At 44.1% G+C, this 16,709-nt stretch overlaps 1 long non-coding RNA gene and 1 pseudogene across 1 annotated transcript; both read left to right on the forward strand.

Annotated features, from left to right (window-relative positions):
* The first annotated feature begins 6,162 nt into the window (after positions 1–6,162).
* Positions 6,163–8,369, forward strand: LOC123409611 (annotated as a pseudogene).
* A 487-nt stretch (positions 8,370–8,856) lies between these two features.
* On the forward strand, positions 8,857–9,756 carry LOC123411214. Its single transcript, XR_006613200.1, has 3 exons — positions 8,857–8,901; positions 9,008–9,105; positions 9,730–9,756. It is a non-coding gene; the product is annotated as an uncharacterized LOC123411214 (long non-coding RNA).
* Positions 9,757–16,709: the final 6,953 nt, after the last annotated feature.

Raw genomic sequence — 16,709 nt, forward strand, 5'->3', positions numbered from 1 at the left:
CAAAGATGCCCACCAAAAAAAAAGAGGCAAAAGAACCCACAATATATATATATATATATATATATATATATATATATATATATATATATATATATATAAATGAGAGAAAAAGAGAGAAGGGACAATGCTACCACTTTTCCACACTTGTGCATATTAAGCACCATGATCTTTATGATTGAGAGTCTCTCGTTTTGTCACCACCATATAGCTAGTGGGAAATTTTCATTATATAACTTGGCTTGTATATTCCAATAATAGGCTTCCTCAAAATTGCCTTAGGTCTTCGTGAGCAAGCAAGTTGGATGCACACCCACAAGTTTTCTTTAAGAGCTTTCACATACTCTTAGCTCTAGTGCATCATTTGTATGGCAATCCCTACTCATTCACATTGATATCTATTGATGAGCATCTCCACAGCTCATTGATATGCCTAGTTAATATGACTATCTTCTCCTTTTTGTCTTGCAACCTCCACCACACTCCACACCATCTATAGTGCTATAACCATGGCGCACGTTCATGTATTGCGTGAGAGTTGAAAAGGTTTGGGAAAGTAAAGGTGTGAAACAATTACTTGGCCAATACCGGGGTTGTGCATGATTTAAATTCGTTGTGCAATGATGATAGAGCATAGCCAGACTATATGCTTTTGTAGGGATAACTTTATTTTGGCCTTGTTATTTTGAAAGTTCATGATTACCTTGCTAGTTTGCTTGAATTATTATTGTTTCCATGTCAATAGCAACCTATTGTTTTGAATCTAACGGATCTGAACATTCATGTCACGTGAGAGAAGTTACAAAGGACAACTATGCTAGGTAGCATACAACATCAAAAATTCATTATTTATCACTTCCCTACTCGAGGACGAGCATGAGTTAAGCTTGGGGTTGCTTGATACGTCTCCAATGTATCTATAATTTTTGATGGTTCCATGCTATTATCTTGTCAACTTTGGATGTTTAATATGCATGAATATGCTATTTTATATCTTTTTTGGGACTAACCTGTTAACTCAGTGCCAAGTGCCAGTTTCTGTTTTTCCCTGTTTTTGGCCCATTTACAGACGGAGTCCAAATGGAATGAAACTATACGATGATTTTTTTGGACCAAAAGAGACCCCCGAAGCTTTGGGAGAAGGCCATATGGGCCACGAGGGAGTCACAAGCCCTCACTCCGCCCCCCCCCCCCCCCCCCCGTGGTGGCGCGCAGGCTTGTGACCTCCTCGTGGGCCCAACTGACGCAATTCCACCGCCATAAATTCAGAAACCCCCAAAAAGAAACCTAGATCGGGAGTTCCGCCGCCGCAAGCCTCTGTAGCCACCAAAAACCAATCTGGAGCCCGTTCCGGCACCCTGCCGGAGGGGGAATCCATCTCCGGTGGCCATCTTCATCATCCCGGCGATCTCCATGATGAGGAGGGAGTAGTTCTCCCTCGGGGGTGAGGGTATGTACCAGTAGCTATGTGTTTGATCTCTCTCTCTCTCTCGTGTTCTTGAGATGTCTTGATCTGGATGTACCATGGGCTTTGCTACTATAGTTGGATCTTATGATGTTCTTCCCCCTCTCCTTCTTGTAATGAATTGAGTTTCCCCTTTGGAGTTATCTTATTAGATTGAGTCTTTGAGAACACTTGACGTATGTCTTGCACGTGTCTATCTGTTGTGATCAACTTGCGGGTTTGTGACAATTGGGAACCTATGCATATGGGTTGGCACACGTGGATTCATGTGAGTACTTGATGTATGTTTTGGTGATCAACTTGCGGGTTCGTGACATTGGGAACCTATGCATAGGGGTTGGCACACGTTTTGACTCTCCAGTAGAAACTTTGGGGCACTCTTTGAAGTTCTATGTGTTGGTTGAATAGATGATTCTGAGATTATGTGATGCATATTGTATAATCATGCCCACGGATACTTGAGGTGACAATGTAGTATCTAGGTGACATTAGGGTCTTGTTTGATATGTATCTTAAGGTGTTATTCTAGTACGAACTCTATGATAGATCGATCAGAAAGAATAACTTTATGGTGGTTTCGTACGCGACAATAATCTCTTCGTTTGTTCCCCGCTATTAGTGACTTTGAAATGACTCTTTGTTACATGTTGAGGGCTAGTTATATGATCCAATTATGTTATCACTGTTGAGAGAACTTCACTAGTGAAAGTATGAACCCTAGGCCTTGTTTCCACGCATTGCAATACCGTTCGTGCTCACTTTTACCATTTGTTACCTTGCTGTTTTTGTAATTTTAGATTACAAAAAGCTATATCTACCATCCATATTGCACTTGTATCACCATCTCTTCGCCGAACTAGTGCACCTATACAACTTACCATTGTATTAGGTGTGTTGGGGACACAAGAGACTCTTTGTTATTTGGTTGCAGGGTTGCTTGAGAGAGACCAGCTTCATCCTACGCCTCCCGCGGATTGATAAACCTTAGGTCACCCACTTGAGGGAAAATTGCTACTTTCCTACAACCCTCTGCACTTGGAGGCCCAACAACGTCTACAAGGAGAAGGTTGCGTAGTAGACATCACATACCAATTTCATGAACATATTTCTGAAATGTTGAGTTTGGTAGAGACTTATTAAATAAATCAGCAAGGTTGTTGCATGATTTGACTTGCAAGATGCTTATTTTCCAGCTTTTCTAAAGATTATGGGGGCGACACTTACGAGAAATATGCTTAGTTATATTACAATTGATGTATCCTGTTTGCATCTGTGTAGCACAGGCCGCATTATACTCATAGATGATGGTGGGTGATTCTATCGAACCAATTCCACATGACTGTTGTATGTGGTTTATCATTCTGCGAAGCCATACACATTCACATGATGTTTCAAATAATGAAATTATTTCCGAATTATTTGTAGATGTTGCCACCATAGTCCGTTTTGAAGAACTCCATTGTATAGCAGTACCACCATGTAGGAACACAAAGCTGGTATATGATCATTCATTATGGGGATCAGACAAATAGCCAACATCTGCATATCCATTCATATCAGAGTTCAGATTTCTCTGGAACTAGAAAAATAGACAAAAATCCTTTGTGCCTTGGAGATATCGAAAGATATTCTTCACTTTAGACCATTGACATTTGGTTGGAGTTGTGTTGTGTCTAGCAAGTAGATTCACTACAAAGGCAATATCATGTCTTGTGCAATTTGCAAGATACATACGCGCTCCAATGACACTTAGGTATGGAACTTTAGGTTCCAACACATCTTCTCCATCATCCCTTGGCCTGAATAGATCTTTCTCTACGTCTAGACACCGAACCTCCATAGGAGTCTTAGATGGATAGGATTGTCCATATTCAATTTCTCCAATATTTTCTGGATATAGGCAGCTTGGTGTACCATGATTCATGTGGGAAGGTGCTCAAGTTGTATACCTAAGAAAAATTTGGTTTTACCCAAATCCTTCATCTCAAATTTCATCTTTAGGTGATTGCATGCTTCATCAATATCTTGTGTGTTGTCAATGATGTTGAGATCATCAACATACGCAGAAATGATGCAAAAGCATGTAGAGGACTTCTTGATGAAGACGCATGGGCAATCATCACCATTGGAGTAACATTTCTGAAGAAGGAACTCACTGAGTCGGTTGTACCACATCTATCCTGACTGCCTTAAGCCATATAATGACTTATTCAGCTTTACACAATACATGTTGCGATTTGCACTTCTATTCAAGACAAAGATTTCGTCAGGAACCTTCATATATATGTACGAATCTAGTGACCCATAAAGATATGTGATCATGGCATCCATCAACTGCATGGATAGACGATTTTGCACTCACAAAGATATAAGATATCGGAAAATGGTTCCACTCATTACTGGAGAGTATGTTTCATTGAAATCAATGTCGGGTTTCTGCGTGAAACCTTTTGCTACCAGCCTTGCATTATATCTCACCACCTCATTGTTCTCATTCCGTTTCCGGAGAAAAACCCATTTGAATCCCACAGGGAAAACATTGGGAGGTGTAGGTATTACTTCAACGAATACCTTCCTTTTGTTAAGCGAGGCAATTTCTGCTTGGATTGCATCCTTCCACTTAGGCCTGTCGGAGCACCTTTGGCACTCAACGATAGACCTTGGATCATGATCAGTGAGAAGGGCATCCGCAATCTTTTCAGAAAAAAATATGTCGATAGTCATAGTCTTACGGTCAAATGATTCTCGAGAATCAACATAGTTGATGAAAATTTCCTGCACCCCAAGAGACTGTTCGTGATTTCCCAATACAATTGAGTCTGGGTGTTACGATGTTCCAACCAGTTTGTGAAGCTACCAATTAAAACCACACTGGAGCTAGGTTGTGGAGGTTGCCCTTTCACTGGGTGTATACTACCCATGAGGTATTTGTCAACATTGAGTTGACCTGCATTTACTGACTCTCATGTTTTTCTCCTCGATTTCATTTGCTGCTTGATAGAAGCTTTCTCCAAGTCAGAGGGCGAACTACTCCCTCACTTTTTAGGAACAGGGAGTCGAGTGGTTTTTATTTGTACCTCCCCTCTTTCTAGTCCATTGCTGGCCGGATTTAAGGATTTTGTAACACCTTTCAGATCAGTAATTGAATCTTTCAGATTATTTGCAAGATGTTGCAAATTAATGATCTTCTGAACTTGAAGTTCAGTCTCATGGGTACGTGGATCAGAGGATGAAATGGCATGATCATTCCAATCAATTTCTAGCATTCTTTCTGGTACTTGCAATCTCCCCCTAATGCCGGAACATGTTCCTCATTGAATATGCAATCAACATGACGGGCCGTGAACAGATCCCCAGTAAGGGGTTCCAGGTACTTGATAATCGACAGCGATTTGTACCCCACGGGCTGTAAACAGATCCTCAGAATTATCTTTGCCGTGGGACAAGATGTGCATACAAAATTAGAAGATTGAGGAAATTTGGACTCAAGAAAATTATGACCAATGGAATTGCTAGTAATTTTTCTCATCATCCCGATTTCGGGATGGCCTGGGCGATCATGCCAGGTTTGGAATGCGTTAACATTCTGAAAAATAACTTTATATGCAACATGTTTACGGGTTTGATGTACGTATAGTACAAACCATACGATAGAGAAGGAATTTTCTCATGTACCATTTTGCCATATCCGTGATCTTTAGTAAAGAGTAGATACACCACTTTGTTGTCTTCATGTGTTTCAATATGAAAAACCATTCTTACGGATATCGCGATAACTGATCATGGTACGTGATGAGTTGGGATACAATAAAGCATACTCGAGACGGTGAATATGACACGTCCGGTACCAACATTCACTACTGCGTCCAGCGATAGTTAGAATATCTCCATTCATCTTTTTCAGAGTTTGTAAATATGTTATCTCCCTCAGTATGGAGTTTGTAGTAACACTGTCCACAAGGCATAATTCCTCTTTTATCGAATTGTTCTCATAGAATACGGCGGGGAGCACTACTTCCCTTCTCCCTTCCTATGTTGCTTTTTGCTCTCTCTGGTAGACAAGTTTTGACAACGTGTTTGAGATTTAAATGGAACTCTCTATTGATTCCTCTCAACGAAAAAAGAATTTATACAACGACGAGAGGCACGATGATTTGAAATAAGATGTTGGTTCGGGTCCATGGGGATGAAGCGTCGCTACAGGAAAAAGGAGGATTTTCCCTAATTAATCTTAACACATAGGAAGACGAGGCAAGCGAACACATGGAAGAGGAGGCGAGCAAACTCAGTCATGCAGATTACTTCCTCCGTTTCTAAATATAAGTCTTTTTAGAGATTTTATTAAAGGGCTACGTACGAAGCAAAATGAATGAATCTATACTTCAAAATATATCTATATATATTCGTATGTAGTTCTTTTAGTGAAACCTCTTAAAAGACTTATCTCTACTATTAAAAGGACGAGAAGGCAGATCCAACATAAAATCTGAACCGTTTAATTGGATAATCAATGGTCTAAACTCGTCGTTAACGAAATCCTTCGTTAACACATCCTTCGTTAACATCGCACGTTCTCTTCGCCGAGTAAACCGCTCAGCCCCGCCTCCTCTCCCCTCCCCTCTCCGCACCCGCCCGCTCGCCCTGCCCGCCGCCTCTCCCCCGCTCAGCCCCGCCATCCGCCTGCTCGCCCCGCACGTCGCATGTTCCGCCTCTCCCCTGCTCAGCCCCGCCCTCCGCCTGCTCCCCCCGCCCGCCGCCTCTCCCCTGCTCGCCCCGCCCGCTCGCCCCGCCTGCCGCCCTCCGCCTGCTCAGCCCCGCCCACCGCCTGCTGCCTCGCCCGCCACCTCCCCCCCCCCCCCCCGCTCGGCCTCCCAACACTCGACGCCATGTTTTCCTCTCTTGCGCCAGAGCGAGCCCCGGCGGCTTCCAAGAACGTCGAGGACGAGAGGCTCCGCCACATGCACGCGGATGTGGCGGAGATGCTGCTCGCCAACACCACCCCATGCCGCCGGCGGGTGAGGGAGCCGCCTCCGGCCGCGCCCGAGGAGGAGCGGCGCGGGCGCGCGCTACGGCTGCGCGTTCGAGGAGGAGGAGGGCTCCGGGTTCGCGCCGCCCCGGATGGTGTGGGCGAAGGTCAGGGGCTACCCGCGGTGACCGGGGCAGGTGTTCGACCCGGCGGACGCGTTGGGGCTCGCGCTGCGCGAGCGGCGGGCGACCGGGGCCGCGACGGCTCCTTCGTGTGGGCCGGCGCGGCGGACCTCACCCCGCTCCGCGACGACTTCCCGCGCCTCGGCGGCGTCGGCCTAAGGAGCAACTGCAAGGTCAAGTTCGCCCTCGCCCTGGACGGCGCGCTGGCCGAGGTCGCGCGTCGCTTCGACGCCGGCCTCTCATGCGGGTGCGGCGCCGCCGCCAAGGTGCAAGTGTTCCAAAACTCCGGCCTTCGCAGAGGCGCGTTCGTCGCGGCCGTGGACGCTGGCTTCGCCAGGGACACGCTCCGCGGCGAGGCATTCCTCCGGTACGTTGGCGCGCTGGCAGTGGCGCCGGGGGACGGTACCGACAGGCTTGACGATGCTGTTAGTGTGAACAGGTGGGTCGAAAATAACCAGGACGGTGTATTTTTCTTTGAAGATTTTTCCGATAATGATTCCTTTGTCCTGGGCATTGAGACAGATTGGCAGCTACAACAGATGATTCAGTATGGCAACCGCAGTTTACTGGCTTCCGATTCAAAGTTTGGAACAAACAAGTTAAAGGTCTGTCAATGTCATCTGGTTCATTTTTTGTTTTTTCATAGTTGTTTAGTTTGCTTGATGTCATAGTAGTATCGTTGTTTGCCATTTTGCAGTATCTTGTACATAGCATCCTTGTTTTCGACCAGCAGAAAAATGCAATTCCTGTTGCTTGAATCATAACTCCCAATTTTACACATGGTGAAATACATAGATGGATGGGTGCTCTATATGACCGAGTTCGTACAAAAGGCCCGACATGGCAGTTGGCGGCTTCATTATTGATGATCCATTGACTGATGTGCGCACTATAAGGTAACTCATGCTTCTCTGCCAGTGTACTGCTTCCTGGGTTTGTGGTGCCTGAGTATGTTGCTTGCTGAACAGGGAAGTGTTTCTGTGCCCGGTGTTGATTTCCTTATGGCGTGTCCGTCACGCTTGGCATAAAAAATTGATGAACAAGTGTTCAGATTTTGAGAGGCATTCAATGATGTCTAAACGACTTGGGGAGGCAATATCCAGCATCTGCAGAAGAAACGGTGATATAGAATTATTTCAGGCCTTCCTGGAAGATTTTATTGATTGCTCTGGCTTTGTAGACTACTTCAAAGCTCTATGGTTTCCAAGACTTGGTTGGTCGATGTACCTTGCTTTTCTGGCCGTATCTGGATTTTACTTGTTACAAGTTATTTGATAAGTTCTCTTATCCAACTTTTTAATCTCAATATCTTCCAGGGGCATGGACAAGCGTCTTGAAGACCAACCCGTTGGCTACTGCTGAGGTAGCTTCAGCAATTGAGAGGTACCACCACCTGCTAAAACTTCGGCTGTTGAATGAGGCAGATGAAAGCATCTACCAACGTGCAAACTGGTTGGTTCACAAGTTGAGTACAAAGGTTCACTCTTACAATTGGTTGGATGAATTTTTTGGGAAGGACAGTTTCTCTCGCTACTGGAGGAGTGAGTGGAAAACCGGCCCAAACCCATGGCAGCAGGGATTGCAAATTCCAGATTCTGATATTGTAATTGAAGGCAATTGTGCTAGAGTGGTCTGCCAGAAACACAAGGAGAAGTCCCATGCTGTTCTGAACCCAAGCTCTGAGCTTGCATTGTGTGACTGTAGCTGGTCAAGGAAGGGAAACCTTTGCAAGCATGCAATGAAGTCGGCTACGATTTAATAAGTTATATAACAGAAATAGAATTTAATTTGTGTATGGTGTGGATTCCAAAACTAATCTGCTTCTACTGGAACGCTCGCTTCTACTCCTTCCCTCCCAAAATAACTGTCTCAAGCTTAGTACTAGAATTTATTTTGAGACGGAGGGAGTACTAGAATTTTTCTAAAGCTAATGGAATCCCCTTGTACTCCATCTAAAGCTTTCATGATGACTACTTTTCCAAGATACATGTGACAAAGAGGAGGAGCTCAGGGAGCTGAATGTGAAAGGATAAAGTAGTCAGGAAGGAGAAATCATATGTTAGCTTAACTAATGCTTCCTAATAAGTATGCTTTTCACATTGCCGTTTATATTGAACTAATATATATAGTTCGCTTTTGATTAAGGATCTTCACATGGCACCTAGCTGTTTTTGATTTCTAGTAGTTTTTGTTGATCTTCTCCTTCTTCGGATTAAATTGCTCATTGTTTTTCCTATTCTTTTGCAGGAACATGAAGCTTATGATGACCCATAGTTGGATGTATGTGAGAGGTACAGGTGTTATCTTATAAGCATATCAAAATACAATCATGACGTGTGTAATTATTCAGTTATACTTTTTGTTCATGGCTCAACAATCGACCAAATTAAATGACAGGATGAACATTCAGACATCCTTGATGACTGGGATTCTAGGAAGACGATCACATACTCGACCAGCCCACCTGTCACCGCGAGAATCATCCTGGTAACAATGTAGCTGATCTCGGGATTCATATTGTGTTCCTCCAGTTATTTTGCATCGTTTGATCTTTTGTGTCTATATACTCCCCCTGGTGCGTCATTTTCCTAATCAGAAGCATTTATTTCCTTCTTTTTGTATCTTGCTTAGTTTTAAGAGAAACATACAGAGAGAAAACTACTTTCATGATGGATCTGCACTCTGCAATTTGTTTTGCATATAACATGGGACTGTTACTTTCAATACAGTTGATGTTAGGAGTATTAGATGCATATATATATGAAGGAGTTCCATCAACCAGGATTTTAGATGTTGCATTAGAGTCAAAATTTTAGACTGATTTGCAAGATGGAATATCAGAGAACATGTTTCAGACATTCAGTGACCACCCAAAGAGACTAATATGCCACATACCTATATGTTTCCTTTTTCATCTTTGTACAAAACTAAATGTAGAGAAGTATTCATTTCTCACTCAAACTTATATTTGTTTTCTATTTAAGAATATTGATTCATAGAGCCCAAATACGCTCTTTCATTTCCTGGTGAGTTTACTTAGTATGGGTCAGTGTAAGGTAATAAAGATGATACCGTCGGTAGCTTCATCATCATTGATTAATTGTTACTCCTTATTTCAGAAAATCTACAACCAAGAACATTTGTTTCTGTCAGACATCTTTAATAACTGATGTGGAAGTATTGACAGTTCTCCACAAGCTAATTGTTTGATGTGATTATCTAGTTGTGCTTTTGCTCCAGCTTCAATTGCATTGCTTCTGCTGTATCGATGGACTCTTTTCCCTTCGGTCATTGATTGAACCGAGTTGATTCTGCATAGCCGCATAGGGATAGGTACTTTTGATAGTCTACTATACAAAACATTTGGTCAGTTATTACCCTCCCTATGTATCTATTCTTTCTCAAGTTTGAATTGTTAATATATCCATTAGAGGATTAGTTATCCATCTGCGCAAGGACCAATACAGATTAAGCACCCATTGTTTTAAAGTAGATTGTCTCTATTCTCATGCACGTGGACTTTCGGGGTATGGATACAATGAAGTTCCACAATGATTCTCTTAATTTCTAGGTTTCTTTTAGATTGGTGTTCAAATCATACAATTTTTGTGTCCACTTGGTTGGCTTGAATTTTGGTACATATGATTGTTAACATCTATATATGATCATGATAGCGGAAATATATGATCGCGATAGCACAAAGGGGAGGGACGGTTTGGGGTGAGGGGACGTTTTGTTAGCCTATTGGAAATGGATAGTGTGCAAAGATGTTACTTATTCTTGGAGACTATATTTTCTTTCAGATATACTTTCGGACTAAAGAGTTAGGGCAGGGTTTGAAGACATCTAAGAAGTCATCAAAACTAAAGAGAAAAATCGGGTATACAAAAATGATGGCATGATGAGATTGGGAGGAGACACGCGGAAGAAATGGCGATGGACACCAAGGTGTGTGTGTGTGTGGGTGGGGGGGGGGGGGGGGTTGAAGAACCTCATAGTGGCTGAAGTAGAGGAGCGAATATGCATTGCGAGGGTTACGAGTGTGTGGGCCATGTCATTTATTTGTACACAAGAGTTTTATCTATGAATATTCTTTCTATTTCGTGGCAACGCACGTGCACATGTCTGTCGTGGGTTCCATTTCCACATGCATTACAACATACATTAGGCTTGATTACAGGTAAACTCTGGGCTAGCTTATCTTGCCGAGACAACAAACAGCAACCGAGGGAGACAACAACTAAACAACAACTCATCTGACCGGAAAGAAGAACGATATACAACATGCTAGCCAAGCTGACTGAACTGAAGTTTTGACATAAGATGGGACAGAAACTGACGATACAATACATATGTGTGTAACGCGAATTACAACGTTAGGCTTACAAATAAAATCTTAGCTAGCTTTATAGTCCATTGTTTTCATCCGACATTATTCGATTATACATGCGTTGCACGTGCACTGTTACTAGTATTTAGGAATGCGGAGTGAGTAGTTTTCACATCTGCATGCATGCGTGTGAGGGACCGAACGCAGATTTGCCAATTGCCATGCAACCACGCAGTCATGCTGACGCAGCCACGCAGACGGGTTCACCATGAAGCCAAGCGAAGGAAGATTAGGCTTTAAAAAAAATCGCCATGAAGTTTCAAAAAAGAAAATCACCATGCAGCCAGGCGTGTTCACATCTGCATGCGTGTGAAACCAACACCACCAAAGAAAAGGAAAATGTGGGCCTCACTCGTGTGGGAGAAAGAAGGTGATTTCACAAAAATGCTAAACATACATAAACTATGCATCCGTAAACTTTGTGTACCCATGCATCCGGGCCGTCCTCAACCCTCGGATCGAAATCGTACATATAACATCAATACCCCTCGGATCGAAATCGTACATATAACATCAATACCGTGGTCAATATGCACTTAGACGCCCGCCTCGGCAGCTAAGTTGTTGTGTCTTTGCAATAAACCCCCTTCAAGCAATTTTGGCTCTACATAGATTGAACACATCAATCAATCAATTTCCTAAAACATATAACAACACACATGACGACCACAAAACATAGCGATCGGCAGGCATCAACTACTATCGGTGCAAAAATCATGGCGGCCGACCACACAACGCGCTGGCTACCAGCTTCACCATAACGGCAACGATGACCAATAACTCCACCACACGGACTGTGAGACATGCGAGGAATTGACTCACATGCTCAAATCCCTTTACAAGAGGATTGAAAGACAATGGAATTCACGGAGGTTTTCTGGAACTCGCATGATTGCTTCAAGACCAGATAGACCACGGGGGTGTGGTAATTGTTGAAATTGGTAGTGGGCTTTAGGCCCATTAGAGAATTTCAGAAAAATCTCCAAGGGCCCATGTAGGTGGTGGCATGACAAGGTGGTGGGAGTTTAGTCCCACCCCGCTAGTGGAGGAGAGTTTGGACCCCTTTATAAGGGTCTCTCTTCCATATGCTATTGGAGAGTGAGAAGAGAAGGTGCCCTCGCGCACTCCTCCTTCACCCGACGCGCCCCAACGCGCCGTGCCGCGGGTTGCGGGAATGAGCCGAGCTCTTATTTTTGCCGGTCAGGAACGGAGAGTCCGTAACGGACACGGCATGATCCGAGACGTCGGATCGTGGGTTCGGCCCACGTCTCTCCACCCAGCCGCCTTTACCTAGCCGTCACGAGAATCAGATCACATCTGCCTCACGCCTTCGTTCCTTGGCTGCCGCCGGCGACTCCATCCCGTTTACCGCGTACACGGTCGACGGGAGAGCAGGCCTCCGAAACCTCGCCTCTCCGGTTCCTGTACGGGAGAGGGGCGATTAGGTTTTTGGGGAGCGATCACGCGACTGCTCGCCTCCGTTCGTCTGCTTCGTCTACGTCCGCGTCGCCCTCATCATCGCCATGTCTTCACCAAGCGAAGCTGACCGTCTCCGCGAGGAAGCCGAGAAGAAGACGGCAGAGGATACTGCCGCCGCCGCCGCTGCTGCTGCTACGGCCAACTGGCCGATTGGAGGGTATGACTCGTTTATCCTCATGTTCGTATTTATCCTAGCAGTACTACTTGTTTGCATAGATGTATCCGTTATATGCGTAGTATGTGCTAGGTTAGCTCAAGATCAGTATGTCATTAGTCTAGTCAATGCCATGCTAGTTATTATTTCGTGGATTAATATACTCGGAAAATTGCCTATTTACTCAACAATCCAAAAACCTAATGTCTGTAGGAATTTTTCGAGTAATGGTTTTGCTGCTGCACTGAAACCGGATAAGTTTACCGGTACTTTTTTCAAGCGTTGGCAAACGAGAACCACCTTATGGCTCACGGCTATGAACGTGTTCTGGGTAGCCGGTGTCACTCCTACGGAAACTATCACTCCTGAACAGGAGAAGATGTTTAAGGAGGCCACCGTCCTATTCCTTGGAGCAGTCATTAGCGTGATCGGAGATAAGCTGGTTGATGCATATTTACATATGCATGTTGCCAAGGACTTGTGGGAGGCGCGCGAATCTAAATTCGGGGCCACCGATGCTGGGAGTGAGATGTATGTTATGGAGCAGTTCCACGATTACAAGATGGTTGACAACCGTTCTGTATTGGAACAAGCTCATGAGATAATATGCATAGCTAAGGAACTTGAGGTTCTTAAGTGCAATTTGCCGGGCAAGTTTGTCGCGGGCTGTATAATTGCTAAGCTCCCTAATTCCTGGAGGAACTTTGCTACTACTCTGAAACATCAGAGGCGTGAGTTCTCAATAGAGGACATCATCGGCCATCTGAGTGTTGAGCAGAACTCGAGAGCAAAGGACTCCAATGGAAAAGCGGTGGAAAGCTCTTCTGCTGCCAATATGGTACATCAGAGGAACTTCAATTCTCACAAGCCCAAGGGAAAGAACTCTGTCCAACAGAATACCGACTTCAAGAAGAAGGGGAAGAAGCCCTTCAAGAAGAATAAGAAGGGAGATGGCTGCTATACTTGTGGTTCAGAGGAACATTGGGCGAACAAATGCCCAAACAAGTACAAGAAGCCGGCGCAGGACTCCAAGTCTGCAAACATGATTGTGGGCAACAATGAAAGTGGTGCATCTGGGTACGGTAATTTACTTACTGTATTTACAGTTTGTCAGTCCACCGATTGGTGGGTGGACACGGGTGCAAATATTCATGTGTGTGCTGACTTATCATTGTTCTCTTCTTATCAGGCCACCGGTCGCGGGTCCGTATTGATGGGGAATGGCGCGAGTGCTTCTGTTCTTGGTGTTGGCACGGTCGATCTGAAGTTTACTTCGGGAAGGATCGTGCAGCTGAAGAACGTGCAGCATGTCCCCGCCATCAAGAAGAATCTCGTTAGTGGCTCCCTTCTGTGTAGAGAAGGGTTTAAGTTGGTGTTCGAGTCTAATAAAGTAGTAGTTACGAAATATGGACTTTTCGTTGGAAAAGGTTATGAATGCGGAGGTCTGTTCCGCCTTTCTCTAGCAGATTTTTGTAATAAAGTCGTGAACAATATTCATTCAAGTGTTAATGAATCTGAAGTTTGGCATTCACGTCTTTGTCACATAAGTTTCGGTGTTATGTCGCGGCTAGCAAAACTGAATTTAATCCCAACTTTCACTTTAGCCAAAGGTTCTAAGTGCCACTCGTGTGTGCAAGCAAAGCAACCTCGCAAGCCTCACAAGGCTGCAGAGGAGAGACACTTGGCACCATTAGAACTCATACATTCTGATCTTTGTGAGATGAATGGTGTGTTGACTAAAGGTGGAAAGAAATACTTCATGACATTGATAGATGATTCCACTAGATTTTGCTATGTGTATCTGTTAAATACTAAAGATGAGGCTCTACACTACTTTAAAATCTATAAGGCAGAAGTTGAGAATCAACTTGAAAAGAAAATTAAACGAGTCCGGTCTGATCGTGGTGGAGAGTACTTCTCAAACGAATTTGATTCATTTTGTGCGGAACACGGCATTATTCATGAGAGGGCGCATCCCTATTCACCCCAGTCAAACGGGGTTGCCGAGCGGAAAAACCGTACTCTAACTGATTTGGTTAACGCCATGTTAGATACATCGGGTTTATCCAAGGCATGGTGGGGGGAGGCTATATTGACCGCGTGTCATGTCCTGAATAAAGTTCCTACAAAAGATAATGAGGTCACTCCCTACGAGGAGTGGTCGAAGAGAAGGACGACACTCTCGTACTTACGTACTTGGGGATGCTTGGCGAAAGTCAATGTACCGATCCCCAAGAAGCGTAAGCTTGGACCAAAGACTGTGGATTGCGTTAATTTGGGATACGCTAAGAATAGCGTAGGCTATAGATTTCTAGTAGTGAAATCTGAGGTACCTGACGTAAAGGTCGGTACAATAATGGAGTCGAGGGATGCTACATTCTTTGAGGATATATTTCCCATGAGAGATATGCAAAGCACTTCTAGACAGGAATCTGAGATAACTCCTGAGCCTGCCATTCCTATGGAATATTATGAACAAACACATGATGAAAATCCTGAGGAGGATGACGAGGAAGCCCGTGGTAGGGGCAAGAGACAAAGGACTGCAAAGACCTTTGGTGATGATTTCTTCGTATACCTCGTGGATGATAATCCCACTTCTATTTCAGAAGCGTATGCTTCTCCAGATGCTGATTACTGGAAAGCTGCGGTCCGTAGCGAGATGGATTCCATCATGGCTAACGGGACATGGGAAGTCACTGATCGTCCCTATGGTTGCAAACCATTGGGATGCAAGTGGGTGTTCAAAAAGAAGCTTAGGCCCGATGGTACGATTGAAAAGTACAAGGCTAGGCTTGTGGCCAAGGGCTATGCCCAGAAAGAAGAGGAATATTTCTTCAATACTTATTCACCTGTGGCTAGACTGACCACCATTAGAGTACTACTCTCATTGGCGGCCTCTCATGGTCTTCTCGTTCATCAAATGGACGTTAAGACGGCTTTCCTGAATGGAGAGCTAAATGAGGAAATCTATATGCAACAGCCAGATGGCTTTGTGATAGAAGGTCAGGAAGGAAAGGTGTGTAAGTTGCTGAAATCTTTATATGGTCTGAGACAAGCACCTAAGCAATGGCATGAGAAGTTTAATACAACTCTGACATCTGTTGGCTTCGTTGTTAATGAAGCTGACAAATGTGTATACTATCGCCATGGTGGGGGCGAAGGAGTTATATTGTGCTTGTATGTTGATGACATACTGATATTTGGAACCAACCTCAAAGTAATTGAGGAGGTTAAGTCTTTTCTGTCTCAAAACTTTGAGATGAAGGACCTTGGGGTGGCTGATGTTATCTTGAACATCAAGCTGTTGAGAGATGATGAGGGTGGGATTACACTTCTGCAATCCCACTATGTTGATAAGATTTTGAGTCGCTTTGGATATTCAGACTGCAAAATTTGTCAAACACCATATGATCCTAGTGTGCTTATTCGAAAGTTTAAAGGCACAGCTATAGATCAATTGAGATTCTCTCAAATTATCGGTTCACTTATGTACCTAGCTAGCGCAACGAGGCCTGACATCGCGTTTGCTGTGAGCAAACTTAGCCGGTTTGTTTCAAACCCGGGCGATGTTCATTGGCGTGCTGTTGAAAGAATTATGCGCTACTTGAAAGGTACTGTCAACCACGGGCTTCACTATACGGGATTCCCATTGGTACTTGAAGGGTATAGTGATGCGAATTGGATCTCTGATGCTGATGAGATGAAGGCCACTACTGGGTATATGTTTACTCTTGGGGGTGGTGCTGTTTCCTGGAAGTCTTGCAAGCAAACGATCTTAACAAGATCGACAATGGAAGCAGAATTAACAGCATTAGACACATCTGGTGTCGAAGCAGAATTTCTTCGAGATCTTTTGATGGACTTACCTGTGGTTGAGAAGCCGGTTCCGGCTATCCTTATGAACTGCGATAATCAGACGGTTATTGTTAAAGTGAAGAGTTCAAAGGACAATATGAAGTCCAACAAACATATAAGAATGAGATTGAAGTCTGTCAGACGTTTGAGAAACTCCGGAGTGATAGCGTTGGATTATATCCAAACGGCTAAGAATCTGGCAGATCCCTTTACTAAAG

This window comes from Hordeum vulgare, chromosome 7H, assembly GCF_904849725.1.
Source record: "Hordeum vulgare subsp. vulgare chromosome 7H, MorexV3_pseudomolecules_assembly, whole genome shotgun sequence".
Classification (NCBI taxonomy): domain Eukaryota; kingdom Viridiplantae; phylum Streptophyta; class Magnoliopsida; order Poales; family Poaceae; genus Hordeum; species Hordeum vulgare.